Source organism: Callospermophilus lateralis, chromosome 6, assembly GCF_048772815.1.
Source record: "Callospermophilus lateralis isolate mCalLat2 chromosome 6, mCalLat2.hap1, whole genome shotgun sequence".
Taxonomy (NCBI): Eukaryota; Metazoa; Chordata; class Mammalia; order Rodentia; family Sciuridae; genus Callospermophilus; species Callospermophilus lateralis.
Genome location: NC_135310.1, coordinates 152,668,195 through 152,681,232, shown reverse-complemented (window position 1 = coordinate 152,681,232; position 13,038 = coordinate 152,668,195). Strand labels below are relative to the sequence as shown.

The 13,038-nt window shown below is 42.9% G+C and overlaps 1 protein-coding gene across 5 annotated transcripts in view; it reads left to right on the top strand.

The window, feature by feature from the left end:
* Positions 1 to 13,038, top strand: part of Atxn1 (ataxin 1) — a 384,962-nt gene that overhangs the window by 140,166 nt on the left and 231,758 nt on the right. For 3 of the 5 annotated variants that reach the window (XM_076859231.1, XM_076859232.1, XM_076859234.1), the window contains exon 4: positions 6,224 to 6,347. The exons of the other annotated variants lie outside the window; for them this stretch is intronic. The gene's annotated coding sequence lies outside the window, so the exon portion shown is untranslated. The remainder of the gene's footprint in view (positions 1 to 6,223; positions 6,348 to 13,038) is intronic. 5 annotated transcript variants of the gene reach the window in all.

Below are 13,038 nucleotides of genomic sequence, written 5' to 3'. Positions count from 1 at the left end.
CTGTAAAACGAGGCTTGGTGACCTCTTGGAAAACCTGCATTTATTGCCCCAACAGTGACTGATACTTCTGAATGTGGAGCATCCTCCTGGGTTGGTTTATTATGAGAACCTCCTTCTTTCTGCTTCTTGCTGTTTTTTTCCTCAGTGACCTGTGTCCTTTGGAGTGAGGTAGGTGTTGGCATGTTTGTGATGATGTCATGGGTACGCAGCCAGGCAGGTGGTCGCAGGTTCAAGGGTCCCATCTTGAAAAAATCCAAGGCAGCTGTGTGAGAAGTCGGTCCACCTGGGAAGAAGTATTACAATAAAAGCGGGAAATGGAAGCAGGACTGGGGTCCTGCTGGGCTCTGGCCTTCTCCGCTGCAATTAATTCTCCTCTGTAATGAGGGGGTCAGTGTTGGCGGGAGGGCGAGCCTCAGGCCTGAGCATGTGCATAGGAGCAGGTGGGGCGTGCTCAGGTCCACAGGCAGCGTCTTGCTCTAGCTCTCCCTTCAGTGAGTGTGTGGAATCCTTACCCAACCGAACCTTTGTCTTGAGAGCGCTCAGAGGCCCCTGCAGAACCGGGTATTTTCAGACAAATTCTCAGACAGGAAAATGTGCTGCCTGTCTGTTTTCTAAAATAGTTTCAACATCTTTTATGTAATGCTGATGCATCTAGAAGTGAAAATGCTAAGTTTCATTTCACTAAAAAACTGGAAAAATGTTTTTTTTACACTTGAACCTTTAGCTTTAAAATCGCAATTAGTGGCCTTTTTGCCACAGTCTCCCGAGCATCGACGCGCCGTGTTCACTGACAGATGGAAACATATTGACTGAGAACATAGAGTGTGCAAAAGAGCTGTGCAGAATGATAGGGAAAAATGCAGAGACCTGGTCAGGGCCCTGCGGAGCTCACATTCTAGAAAGGGAGAGAGATTATGGCACAGCCGAGAAAATACAGTGCGTGGAACCTGTCAGGAGGGAAGGGACTCCTGACCCAGAATCCAAAAAGAAGAGTCACTCAAATAAGTGAGAAGGATGGAGGGCCCTGCATAAAGAATTGTGCCTTGTCTTACTAAAATGTCACCCGATTTTATGACACACATAAAGGCATGATGACAATGAAATCAAGTGAGTTCAAATAGAATTGTCTCATGCAGGACTGTTAGGGGCTAACTTTGTCTCTTCTGCCTTCTTTAATTATGTTGCAAAGAAGCAATAGGTTCACATTCTGTGAAACTGTTTCATAGTTGTGACCAGGGAAGAGGATTATGATTTAGTTTAAAACTAGTTTAGTATTCTTTTGGTAAAATTAAAAGTTAGAAACTTAGCGTTTTTATAACATTTTCTTGTATAACTCTGGGACCTCTGAATAAGGGGTTGAACCCCAATCAGAAACCTGACTTGCACTGAGTGTGGTGGTGCACACCTGGAATCCCAGTGGCTCAGGAGGCTGAGTCCAGAGGATCGCAAATTCAAGGCGAGCCTTGGCAACTTAGCGAGGCTTTAAGCAACTTGGTGAGATCCTGTATCTAAATAAAATATTAAAAAGGCTGGGGATGTGGCTGAGTGTTTAAGCACCCCTGGGTTCAATCCCTGGTACCAAACAAAAAAACTAAAACACCTTGACTTGCTTTGGGTGTCATCACTTACCACATACATCTCAAAGTGCAATAAAGATAGTACCTTATATGTCAAATAGCACATGGTTTATAAAATCCTTTAATATACTCCATTTAAACTTGGTCAGTTTTTTAAGCGAAAGAGTGATTCAGGGCAACATTGTAACTTTGCCTCCTAGAATACACGATGACTCACTCACTTGTTCTCAACTGCTGTATGTACTGGTAGCATTTGTAAACAATCCGTTCTTACATTATTCGTTTTCCCCAAACACTATTGCCAACTGGTCTTGCCTGTTTTTCTTTTTTCTCTTTGAGTGATCTATTTCACTAAATTTCAGCAATTCTAAGTCAGAGTAGTGTCTAATAGACCACAAATGAATGTGTTTGCTATCAATTCAGACATCCTATGGGATAATCATTAGACCAATTCTTAATATTTATTTATAAAGTCACATTACGCTGTCTAATAATTAAAAGAAATGTATGCATATGTCTCTTGTTTTTTTAGCAAAAGAAATAATTTACAGTAAATATTTGTAATTATTACAGGCAAATGTTTACAGCTCTTGAATGGCAATCTTTATTATTTCTATCACTTTGATTTTATAGATGACTTTTGTGCAGAAATACTTCTTTTTTGTCAATGCCTTTGTCCCTTCACACACATATTGCACATTATGGACACAGTAATTTGTCCTTCGGCCGCAGTGAAGTAGACCATCCTTTATCCTTGGTTAGCTGAGTGCCTCTCTAGCCGTTTTTATGGCCGTACAGAGATGCTAATGCTAATTAATGTTTTAGTGGAAAAAAGCCAGCAAATAAAACTGATAAATTTGAAGCATGAATTATAATTTCAGCATGATTGCCCTGGCTATAATGATAATGATTACACAGATAATGTTTATAAAGTGCTTTCAGCATGCTACACACTCTGCACTACATACTTTACTCATATAACTTATTTAATTCTCCTGTCTATGCTGTGAAGTAGGTATTAATATGCCCAATTTGCAGATGAATTTATAACCATGATGCTTCACAACAGTAAAGACTTTATTAACTCTATACATATATATAACTATATATTATCTTTATAACTATATATAGTCATACATGTTAACTATACATAGTCATACATGTTAACTATACATAGTTATACATGTTATATATATATAACATGTATAATATATATATATATATATATATATATATATATATATATATATTTAAGTTGTCAAAAATATTGGCAAGTGAAATTTATTTTTGCATCATAAGGAAACATTTAGTGGTGAGACGGTGAGACATTTATAATTTTTTTGTGGTACTGGGAATTGAACCCAGGACCTCACACATGCTAGGCGAGCACTGAGCTACATCTTCAATCAACCCTTTTTGTCTTATATTGAGACAGGGTCTTTCTAAGTTGCCCAGGCTGGCCTTGAACTTGAGATCCTCCCTCTGCAGTGCAATTACAAGTGAGTATATGAGTGTGAGGATATATATGCACATCACATAGTGGTGTTTAGATCAGCAGTCGGACACATATGCAGAGAGTCCTGTAAAATTATATATAATATACCTTGTCTATATTTAGACATATTTAGGTGCACAAATGCCATTATGTCACAGTTGCCTACAGCCTTCAATACGGTCACATGCTGTACGGGTTTGCAGCCTAGGAGCCATAGGCTAGACCCCAGAGCCCAGGTGTGTATCAGGCTAGACCACCCAGGTTTATGTGAGTGTGCTCCATGGCGTTCACAGGATGGAATCGTCTCATGGTGGCGTCTCAGAACCTCTCCCTGTGGTTAAGTGGTACCTGACTCTGTAGATCATTTCTGTTCTTGTTCACTCAACAAACACTGACGTAGTGACAATTTACATGCCAGGCTGCTGTGGGCTCCTCTGGGGACACTGTGATGCAGGGCGCCTCCCTTGCGTTTAAGGCACTTCCCAGGTAGTGGGAGAGATGAGTACAGGAAACTGTGACAACTGCCGTAACAGCTACAAAGTCTTGTAGAAACCCAGAGAAGAGGCCCTGGCTTCCCAGGAGGCAACCGGGCTCTTTCCCAGCTCTGAGAGTAGGGGAATGAGCGGGTGTGTGAATGAAGAGGAGTGTGGAGGGGATGGAGGAGACAGGATGTGGAGACGGGCATGAGGGAGGGGGTCAGTCGGAGGTTCAGGGATGTGTCCCTGCCTCTACAGGAGGCCCAGCCGGCCAGGGTTGGATCACCAGGAGCCTCACCTGCCACTCAACGGAATGAGCAGGTCCTCTGTGCGCTGCAAGGTCCTCAGCACGTCCATCAGGGAACTCTGATGAAACGATCCTGAATAGGGACGCCCTTCCTTTCCCCGGCTTCTTCCTTCCCTCCTTCCTCTTTTCCTCTGTTCATTCGGGAGACTCTGTGGAGAGTCACACCCTGCAAAGCCTCGCGTTGAGTGCTGCAGAGCGTGAGCGGGAGCATGCGCGGTGCTGATTCCTGGGAATAGGCGTCAATGGAGGAATCAAGTAGAAAATGAAGCTGCAAAGGTGATGCATATAATAAGGGACAGTGACCCCAGACGCAGGAAGGAGGAGGGAGGTCGGGATGGGAGAAGAGGACCCAGCGGGATGCGCACAGAGAAAAGAATACAGGGCAGTTGGTGACAGGAGGAAGTCACCTGAGAAGACCCTGAGGCCTGCAAGAGCAAGGTGCTTTTAATGAATTGCAGTCAGGCAGATAAGCTGGAGGGAGACCAGAGGTAGGACAGGCTGGACCGTACAGGACGTGGGGGCCACCATAGGAAGCCCGACTCAGGGGTGGTGCTTCAGGCAGAAGGTGCTAAGCAACCCTGTCTGTAAATAAAATATAAAATGTGCTGGGAATGTGGCTCAGTGGTTGAGCGCCCCTGAGTGCAGTCCTCTACACACAGATGCAAAAGGGGACTCATTGTGGGACCTGTATTAGTCCAGTTTCAATTACCATCATGAAATATGTGAGGCTGGATTCTTTATGAGGAAAAAAGGCTTATTGAGCTCACAGTTTTGGAGTGTGAAAGTCCAGGCAGCATGGCCCTGACCCTGGTGAGGGCTCACCTGGCTGTGCCACATCATGGCGGATGGCTCCAGGACGGAGCTCAGATGAGAGGGAGAGATCACAGGGCCAGACAGGAAGCCAGAGAGAGGGAGAGGCTGGTCTTGCTTTTTTTTTTTTTTTTTTTTTAATGACAGCCCTCTCTCAAGAACCAGCTCAGGGTCCCAGGAGAATCTTGACCCCCTTTCAGGTCAGTGACCTCAGTGACCAAGGTCCCACTACCTCTTAATGGTGCCACACTGGGAGCCAAGCTTCTAACATGGGATCCCTTGTGGGACAAGGTGCATCCCAACCATTGCAGGACGCATAAATGATTCTGTCGATGCCTTGACAGTCTCCTGTGTTTCATGTTGTGATGAATCTAAGACCTGTGGCATGTTAACTTTGCAAATAGGTAAACGTGTTGGGGTATTTTTAAACTCAGGGATCTATTATGCTTAGAAATCCCTGCCTTTATTTTTATCTTTATTTAGGATTTCACAGATGGCTTTTTATTTCATCACCTGTCTTCTTTCTAATGAAACTTAACCACTCAGATAAGACTTGGATTTTAGGATTTCATTTCATCATTTGGCATCTAGATTTGGAATTGCTTGACATTTTTTTTTTCCATTTGCTAAAATTACTCCATTCACTGTCAATAGCAATCTAAACATACTGAGTTCAGTTGAGCTTGGAAATCAAAACCAAAGGACAGTCACATCCAAAAAGAGTGACATTAGGACTTGGGTGACATATCAACTTTGGGGGGAAAATGCAGTGATAGAGTATGATATTGAACTTTGTTATAATAAGGACAGAAATGTGGACAGTGAGATCAGTTGTGTGGGGATGGAGCTGAACTTGTGAGCGAGGGCTCTGTGCACCTCGCCGGCCTGCACACTGGCTTTGACCTCCATGAGCTGTCCCAGGCTTAGCTTTCCCGTTGACTGCAGAGGTAGGAACATGACCAGCCCTTGCAGGGTGTAAGGCCCTTTGCATAGCACAGGAACACAGAGGTGTCTGTGAGTGTTGGTGACGACTCTGGCTGTCACTGATGGTGGTCCTTACCAGAGTTATCGGTGGAGGCACTGGGGATTCTAAAGTAAAAGGCAAAAAGTGAAAGGCCAGGTGGTGAACACGTGTTCCAAAATGGCCTCACTTTGGGGCTAGAAAGAATCTGAGCAACAAATTCAGCCTGTTCCTGGCACTGTATGAAGAACTAGGCCCTCTTTATTTCTCTGAACTCTCGGAATTGTGGGATGGGGAGGAGGCGGGCGGGGGGGGGGGTAAACAGGACCATTTTGCTGCTGATGTCCCTAAAGTTAGGGGATGGGGTAGGAAACAACCATGGGCCAGAACTTGCTACCCTGGGGAAGGGGAATGGTCGTGCTTGCTGAGTTGTTTTATTTTATTGGACCCGTGTGCACATGTTGTGTGTGTGTGTGTGTGTGTGTGTGTGATGGGGCGATCACACAGCGTGGTGTCGCTCTTTTCTGTGACTTTGGCTAATGCTGACTGTGGCCACAGGAGCTTCTAACTCAACCAGAATGTTGCGTGTGATCTCAGGTCCAGGCCTCTTACCTCGAGTCTCTACTGCCACCTTTTCTACTCGAGCAAAATCTGTGTGAAGAGATCTGCTGGGAGGAGCCGGGCGCGTGGTCCTGCACTGTGATGAGAGCACCTAGTGCAGGTAAGCACCCTGTGGCGTCAGCCTGGGCCACAGGTCTCCAGAGAGCCGTGGGCGTGGTAGTGTTGCCACACCCACCAGAAAGACTCCCGCGCGGCTACGTTCTCTCCCTCTGTTGACTCTTTGATAAGAGAGACTTATCAAAACAGAAGGGTTACTTTCTTAGTGGGAAAGAAAACAATTTCTGCATGTTTTTGAGATGGCTGATCAGGCTAGACGGCAAGATACGGGTAAGAAAGGGACGATTCTGAAGGCAGTGTTCATAGATTCAGCCCGAGAGGCACCATCAGATGGTGGGAGGGAATAGTGCATTAGGGACCATCAACTCACCTTTCGTTCCTGTTAACAACCAAAACCTTTTCATAGCAATATGTTTAGTGATATTATAAAATATTTTATAGTATTTCAAAATAGAAAACATTTTAAAGTATCATAATTATGTCATATACATCGAACAAATAAAATTCATTCAGTTGTTCCCTTCTAGTTGAATATAGTCTTTTTTTCATAAAAAAGAAATATATATATATATATGTACACACACATATAAAGAAAGATACATATGCATATATATAGGTACATATATATTTTAGTTTGCTTTTACACTACTAAAAATGGCTCTGTATTAGTTCCTATTATTAATGACTTCCTTAGGGTAATTGCCGATCAGTAAACTGCTGAACTGAAGAGTTTTCAGGTTTTAAGACTTCTTATACTTGTTGCCAAATTACTTTCCAATAAAATCGCACCATTTCTATTTCCAGAGGAAATGGATGAGAATATCTGTATTCACAGAATTTTCCAATGCTGCGAATTCCAAAAATGAAAACAGTTTGCCAATCATGAGGAGTGGTATGCTTGTGTGTCCGTGTGTGTGTGTGTGTGTGTGTGTGTGTGTGCATGTGTGTAGATGTGCACGTTTGTGTAGGAGGGCATTTATATGTAATTTGTACTGTTTTAAGGAACCTTTCCCTTGTAGACAGTAGCATACTTGAAACTTACCAGATTTTGACATTCGAGAAATAATACTAAATCAAGAAGGAGTGGAAGAACCCCAGGGAATTTTAAGTTCTTTTTTTGGCCAAGTATTTTTAGACAATTGTGAAATCACTGGATAGCAATAATTTTCTGGTGGAATATAAAGTTTTTTCAATTCTTAAAAGGAATCAAAAGATATTTACTGAAAAGACTTCATAAATGTGTATCCAAGGTTATAGTGCTCATTGGTTAAAAAATACTTGGAGGATTTTGTATGTACGTGCATGTGGCCAAATGCAACTATGGGATGGGACCAAATGTCACTTTGGCAGCCCTTGGGGACGCAGAGGCTGGAGATCCCAGTAGGTCTCAGGCTGAAGGTCCAGACTGCCTGGTCTCAAATTCTAGCTCTGCTTTTCTTCTCAATGTGTGATATTAGGCAAGTCTACATTTGTAAAACTTAGATAAGAATAGTCCCCATCTCATGGGGTGTTGTTTCAAGTAAATACATGTGGCATGTTTAAAAATCTTAAATCAAAAGAACATTAATGATATGAGTCAGTGACCAAGATGGTCATCACCAAATGCAAAATATGACACTCACTGAAGTATGATCCTGGGTTTGTGAAGTTATCCTTCCCTCCTTCCTCCTCCTTTTAACCCTCTTCAGGCGTCCAGGAAAATGTTTTATGTACTTGTGAGTGAAGTAGATTTACATCAGTAGAGTAATCCCAGTCCTGGAGAAACTGCCTGACCAAAGTGTTCCGGGTTTGGTCAGGGTTCTGAGATCACTCGTGTCCCTGCCCCCTGGCCAGGGACTCCCTAGGATCAGGCCACGTGAGAGCAGTACCTGTGTCATCCCGGTGGTTAGCAAGTGCCCAGGGACAGGTGGCTCCTGGCCTCCTGTGAGCCTCGTAGGGAGAGCCTCGTCTTCTGGCACCATATGTGACCTACCCTACGTGGCTCATCCTTTCCTTCATTACTAAGTAAGCTCCATGTCACTAATAAATGACAGAGAAGGTCGATTCCAAGACCTCCAGCTCTTGGGCAATGGAGGCTTTATTTTTTTTTTTTTTGAAACACACAAAAGAAAACTGAGGCATTCTGAGTCCCTTAACCCCTTGGCTGAATCCTACATGAAAGGTGGAAGGAAAAAGGGCCAAAGAATTATATGACACTAAGGGGACGAATAGGGGGTGGCTTGAATGGCCTCAGCCACTGCCTTTTACTCATTTGACTGCAACTAGATCTAGATGCTGCCTTGATTTGGGCCTCATTGTTTTTCTAACTTGAAAATCTCTGTATTTCTCAGTTAAAGAGGATCATCGGAATCCTGAACCGAGACATTTTAGCTTAAGGATTCCTCTTTAAAGGTTCAGAAATTGTTCTCCTTTAAGTGATTATGAGGATGAATAAGAGAATAAATTTGTATTTATGCACACATGTGTATTAATTCGACACAATTAATAAGTTATACAGGAAGCAAGAAGACAACAAATTGGTCAGCAAATATAGGTCAGGAAAAAAGTTCCTCGTGTTCTGCCAGACACGGATGAGGCACCTCGCGAGTGTAGGTAGGAAGGCGGTGTGCTGCCTGGGGAGCATGGATTCGCAGGGCCATATGGAGCATGTGGTATTTGGATAGCACTTAGCTTCCTCTTCAACTACAGAATCAATAGAGACTCAAACAGAGAGGGAGAAACGATTCTCTAGCTGGGGGTTGCTGGCTGCTGTGCAGAAACACAGACATGTTGATTCTCAAAGCCTCACCAGAATCAGTTTCTCTAGGGAGGCTGGGGTGGGCAATATCTCACCCTGTCCCACCGTGCCGCGGCATCGGATCTGGGGTCCAGCAGCCTTGGGCATGTTGTGTGAACCATGATTTCAGTCATTTAGAAGAGCCCCCTGCAAGGCCAAGGCCAGGAGAAATCATTACTGAGAACTGAATTCCAAGGGTTTCCTGGGGACTTTTGGGTGCCCTGGGATGTTGCTGAGAGAGGGATAAAGCGTAACTGTGGGTTGTGAGAAATGGAGACAGCATCTTTACATTTTGATCTCACTCGGGCATTCTTCACTCATTTCTTCACATGGCAGATTCTTCTTTGGGGGCCACTGTGTCTGCTGCAGAGTTACCCAGCGAGATTCAGAGGGGAGTAAGGGAGACAGACGGTCTGCCCTAGTGGCTTTAGATACCATCAAACCTATCAAATCTACTTTGGGTGAACAAGGCAGATGAGCTTCTCCATTCTCCCATTCTGAGAGGAAACATGGGTTCATCTGAAATTAGAAACTGGAGAAACCCATGGAGAAAGACCTGTGGATGTGGAAGGCATGGAGCAGAAGACGCAGAGAAGGGTCAGGGCCTGGCATCGAGGTTGCGACTGTTGAGAGCAGTGCCATATTGGGAAGTGAGGAAGGCAGGGAGAGGAAGCACTGGGAAATGCCCCTTCAGTGTACAACTGTGGGGCTAGTACATGCTGCCCAGCCATGGATCCCTCATTGTAGGCGACCTAAATAGCACATCGCATTGACAAGGCATATCTCTAAGAACACGGGACGTGGACATGCCAGAAGAGCAGATGTCACATACCTGTATCATAGTATATGGTAATAAAGTAGTCCCCCCTCTCCCGGGAGCATATGTTCCAAGGTGGACACCTAAAAATGCGATTAGTTCTGAATATATACTATATTCTTTCTATTCATGTATGCCTATGGTAAAATTTAATTTAGAAATAAGGTACCGTAAAAGATTAAGAGCAATAACAATAAAATTTGTAACAATATATTATAATAAAAATATGCTTTGGTATTATTACTGAATAAAATAAGGATCTGAACACAAACACTGTGATACTATGAAAATGGGTCTGGTAATCAAGGTGACTACTAAGTGACTAATGGGCAGGTAGCATATACAATGCGGATACACTAGATGAAGGTATAACTCATGTCTTGGATGAGAAAGAGTGAGATGGCAAGTGATTTCATCATGCTCCTCATAACTCATGAATTGTGTAGTTTTGGAATTTCTAAGCTTATAAATTGTTTAAGCATTTAAAGTTATAAATTTAAAACTTATGGATTATTTCTAGAATTTTCCATTTAATATTTTTAAACTTCATTTAACTGTGGTAGCTGAAACCACAGGAAGCAAAATTGCAGATAATGGGGGGCTGCTGTGCTTTCTTTCTTTAACTATCTCCCAAATAAATTGAGGTGACGGTTTGGTCAGAATGCATTTACATTATTTTCTTATGATATCTCTTTTCTTACTTTATCCACTATAATTTACCTTAGAGTAAGATTAATTACATAATTAGTTCTATCATTTGTACCCAAGGACAATTAATTTTAGTCAACTTTAAAGAGATTCAGGGTTCCAGATGGAGATGTTCTCTGTAGTGTCTACATCATGGTTCCTTTAGTAATTGGTACCTTTCCTCTCAGCATTGTTTGTGGGATTGGGGTTCTTCCCTTCTTCCCTCCATTCATGGGTGCTTATAGTGGTCTTTGAACCCATTAAGTTCCAAGTTTTCAGTTCTACAAATGTCTCAATGTAATTAACACAGGTGCATTGAAATTGGTTGAAAATCATAAACTAGAGTTTTTTTTAAATATAACTTATTATTATTACTGATGATCACTAACCAGTCACCTATTACTTTTATCAAAAGACTAGAACTCTACACAAATATTTATTTCAAAGTTACTCTAAGTGGTCTGTCTGCCTCTCAGTTTAAGTGGGACGAAGGGGACATAATGAGTTAATAACAGTATCTGCTCAGAGGCTTCTATTCTCTGCTTTGTGTTCTGCATGGCTTTGGTAAATGCGACATTTCTGGTTTGGGTTTCCTATCCTTGACGGGCCCTTTTTCTCTCTTCTCTGTCAATTGCTCTCTTCTGGGGCTAAAACATCTACCATAGGAAAACCAGATTTTTTCCTTTCTTTGACAAGCCCAGTTTAATTGTGAATCCCAGTCCTGTACCCACCTGCCACCCAACATGGACACGCGCGCACGCACACACACACACACACACACACAGTGCATTCTGGAACATAGGGCGGCCTTTTCCCATTGAGGGATTTGGAGTGCGCTTTTTTTTCAAAATAGTTAAGAAAACCGTCTTGAGATCCTTTAAACATTTAAAAGAGATCTCCCCTAAATCCATTTTTTCAGCATAACTATGTTCTTTCCTTTTCCTCTATAATTTCTTCAATCTAGAGGTAGCGTCCATCCTCAGCTAACTTGGGGGAAGGCATTTTAAGACACTTAATGATATTTTCTATCGTGAAAGGAAAATTGTGGGGCCCAAGACTGAAGACTGCCTAGGATTTTAGATGTAGGCATACCTCTTCTAAACTATCTCAGAGTACATTTGTGTTTCTAAAATAATACACCGGCCTTTGTTATGAGGTATTTTATTCTTTAAAAGTTTGATAAGTAATATGCTCTATGGTGTCAGTGTGGAAAATTCACATAGTCGTAGTAACCTTCATGAGATAAAGTAGAATGTTTTGTTATCTGATCGAGTAAAACACATTAGGAAATGATCATATCAAAGCCTACCATTTTGACTCTCCATATTGGGACCCTAGAGCGGAACCCCATGGACACCTCCTGCCTCAGTATCCAATGGTGCTTTCGCCCTTGGCAAACAGCACTGTTCAGAGTGTGAACAGGGAGAAAGGAAGGTGAAACGTCACTCTGATACCCCTTCATCAGAATGACAGTGTTCTTTTCAAATCACTCTCTTTTTTTTCCCCCTTAACATTCACAAAATGAATGAGACATTTAAATACATTTTCCAAGTTCTGGGATCTTTGATATTATAGTATTGAGCGGTGGACATGAAGATCCTGTGCCCCATTTTCTCCCTAACTCAAGACCCACCGCCCCAATAGCACGGGTTTCATTTAGTCCTTGATCAAAGAGGGAACCATTCATTGATTATTGAAACGACCATTGTGTTGTCAGATTTGGATCTAATACACAGAATATCTTGGGAAACTTCCCCCCCCCCTTTCTTTTTGATTTAGCAAGAAAACATATTATCTACCTAGCAGTGTTGAAGAGGATCCTGCCCTTAGTTTCAATGAGAAGCACATCATTGATACTGATTTAGGTTTTCTCTGGATGTTTTTGTCCAATTTGGGAAGATAATTTCTATGGCCTGGCAGTTATCATCTGTCCCCTTTGTTTCTTCCTTGGAGATAGCTCTTCCTTCTCGATCCCTCATTTTTCTTTTCTTTAAAATGGGGGGCAGGCAGTCCACCATGGGAGTTAGGAACCCTTAGATCTTGGCCTGGCCTGGCATGAGGTTAATGCCTGTAAACACTGGCTGCTGTTATTTCTACTGTGTCCTTTTCTCCTTGCACTCTGAGGTTCGTGTGTGTGTGTGTGTGTGTGTGTGTGTGTGTGTTCTCTTATGTATCCAAAGCAAATAAATACAACCAAATGAGAAACGCGGTGCTTGGTATCCTGTGCCTTAGAAGCTGGACTGCATTCGTCCTCCCTGGCAGAGACATTATCCTCTGAGTGTGTCTGCAGAGAAGCCCAAGTTCAAGTGGAATGTCCTTGGGCTTGAGGACCAGGAGGGCTTTGAATGGGGGGCTCTGTGACACTGTGCCTCCAAGTTCCCCATCTGGAACAGGAGCAGGCTGCCCTCCCAGGCTTCTGCCTCTTCTAAAAACTGCCGTCTCCCATCCTTGATG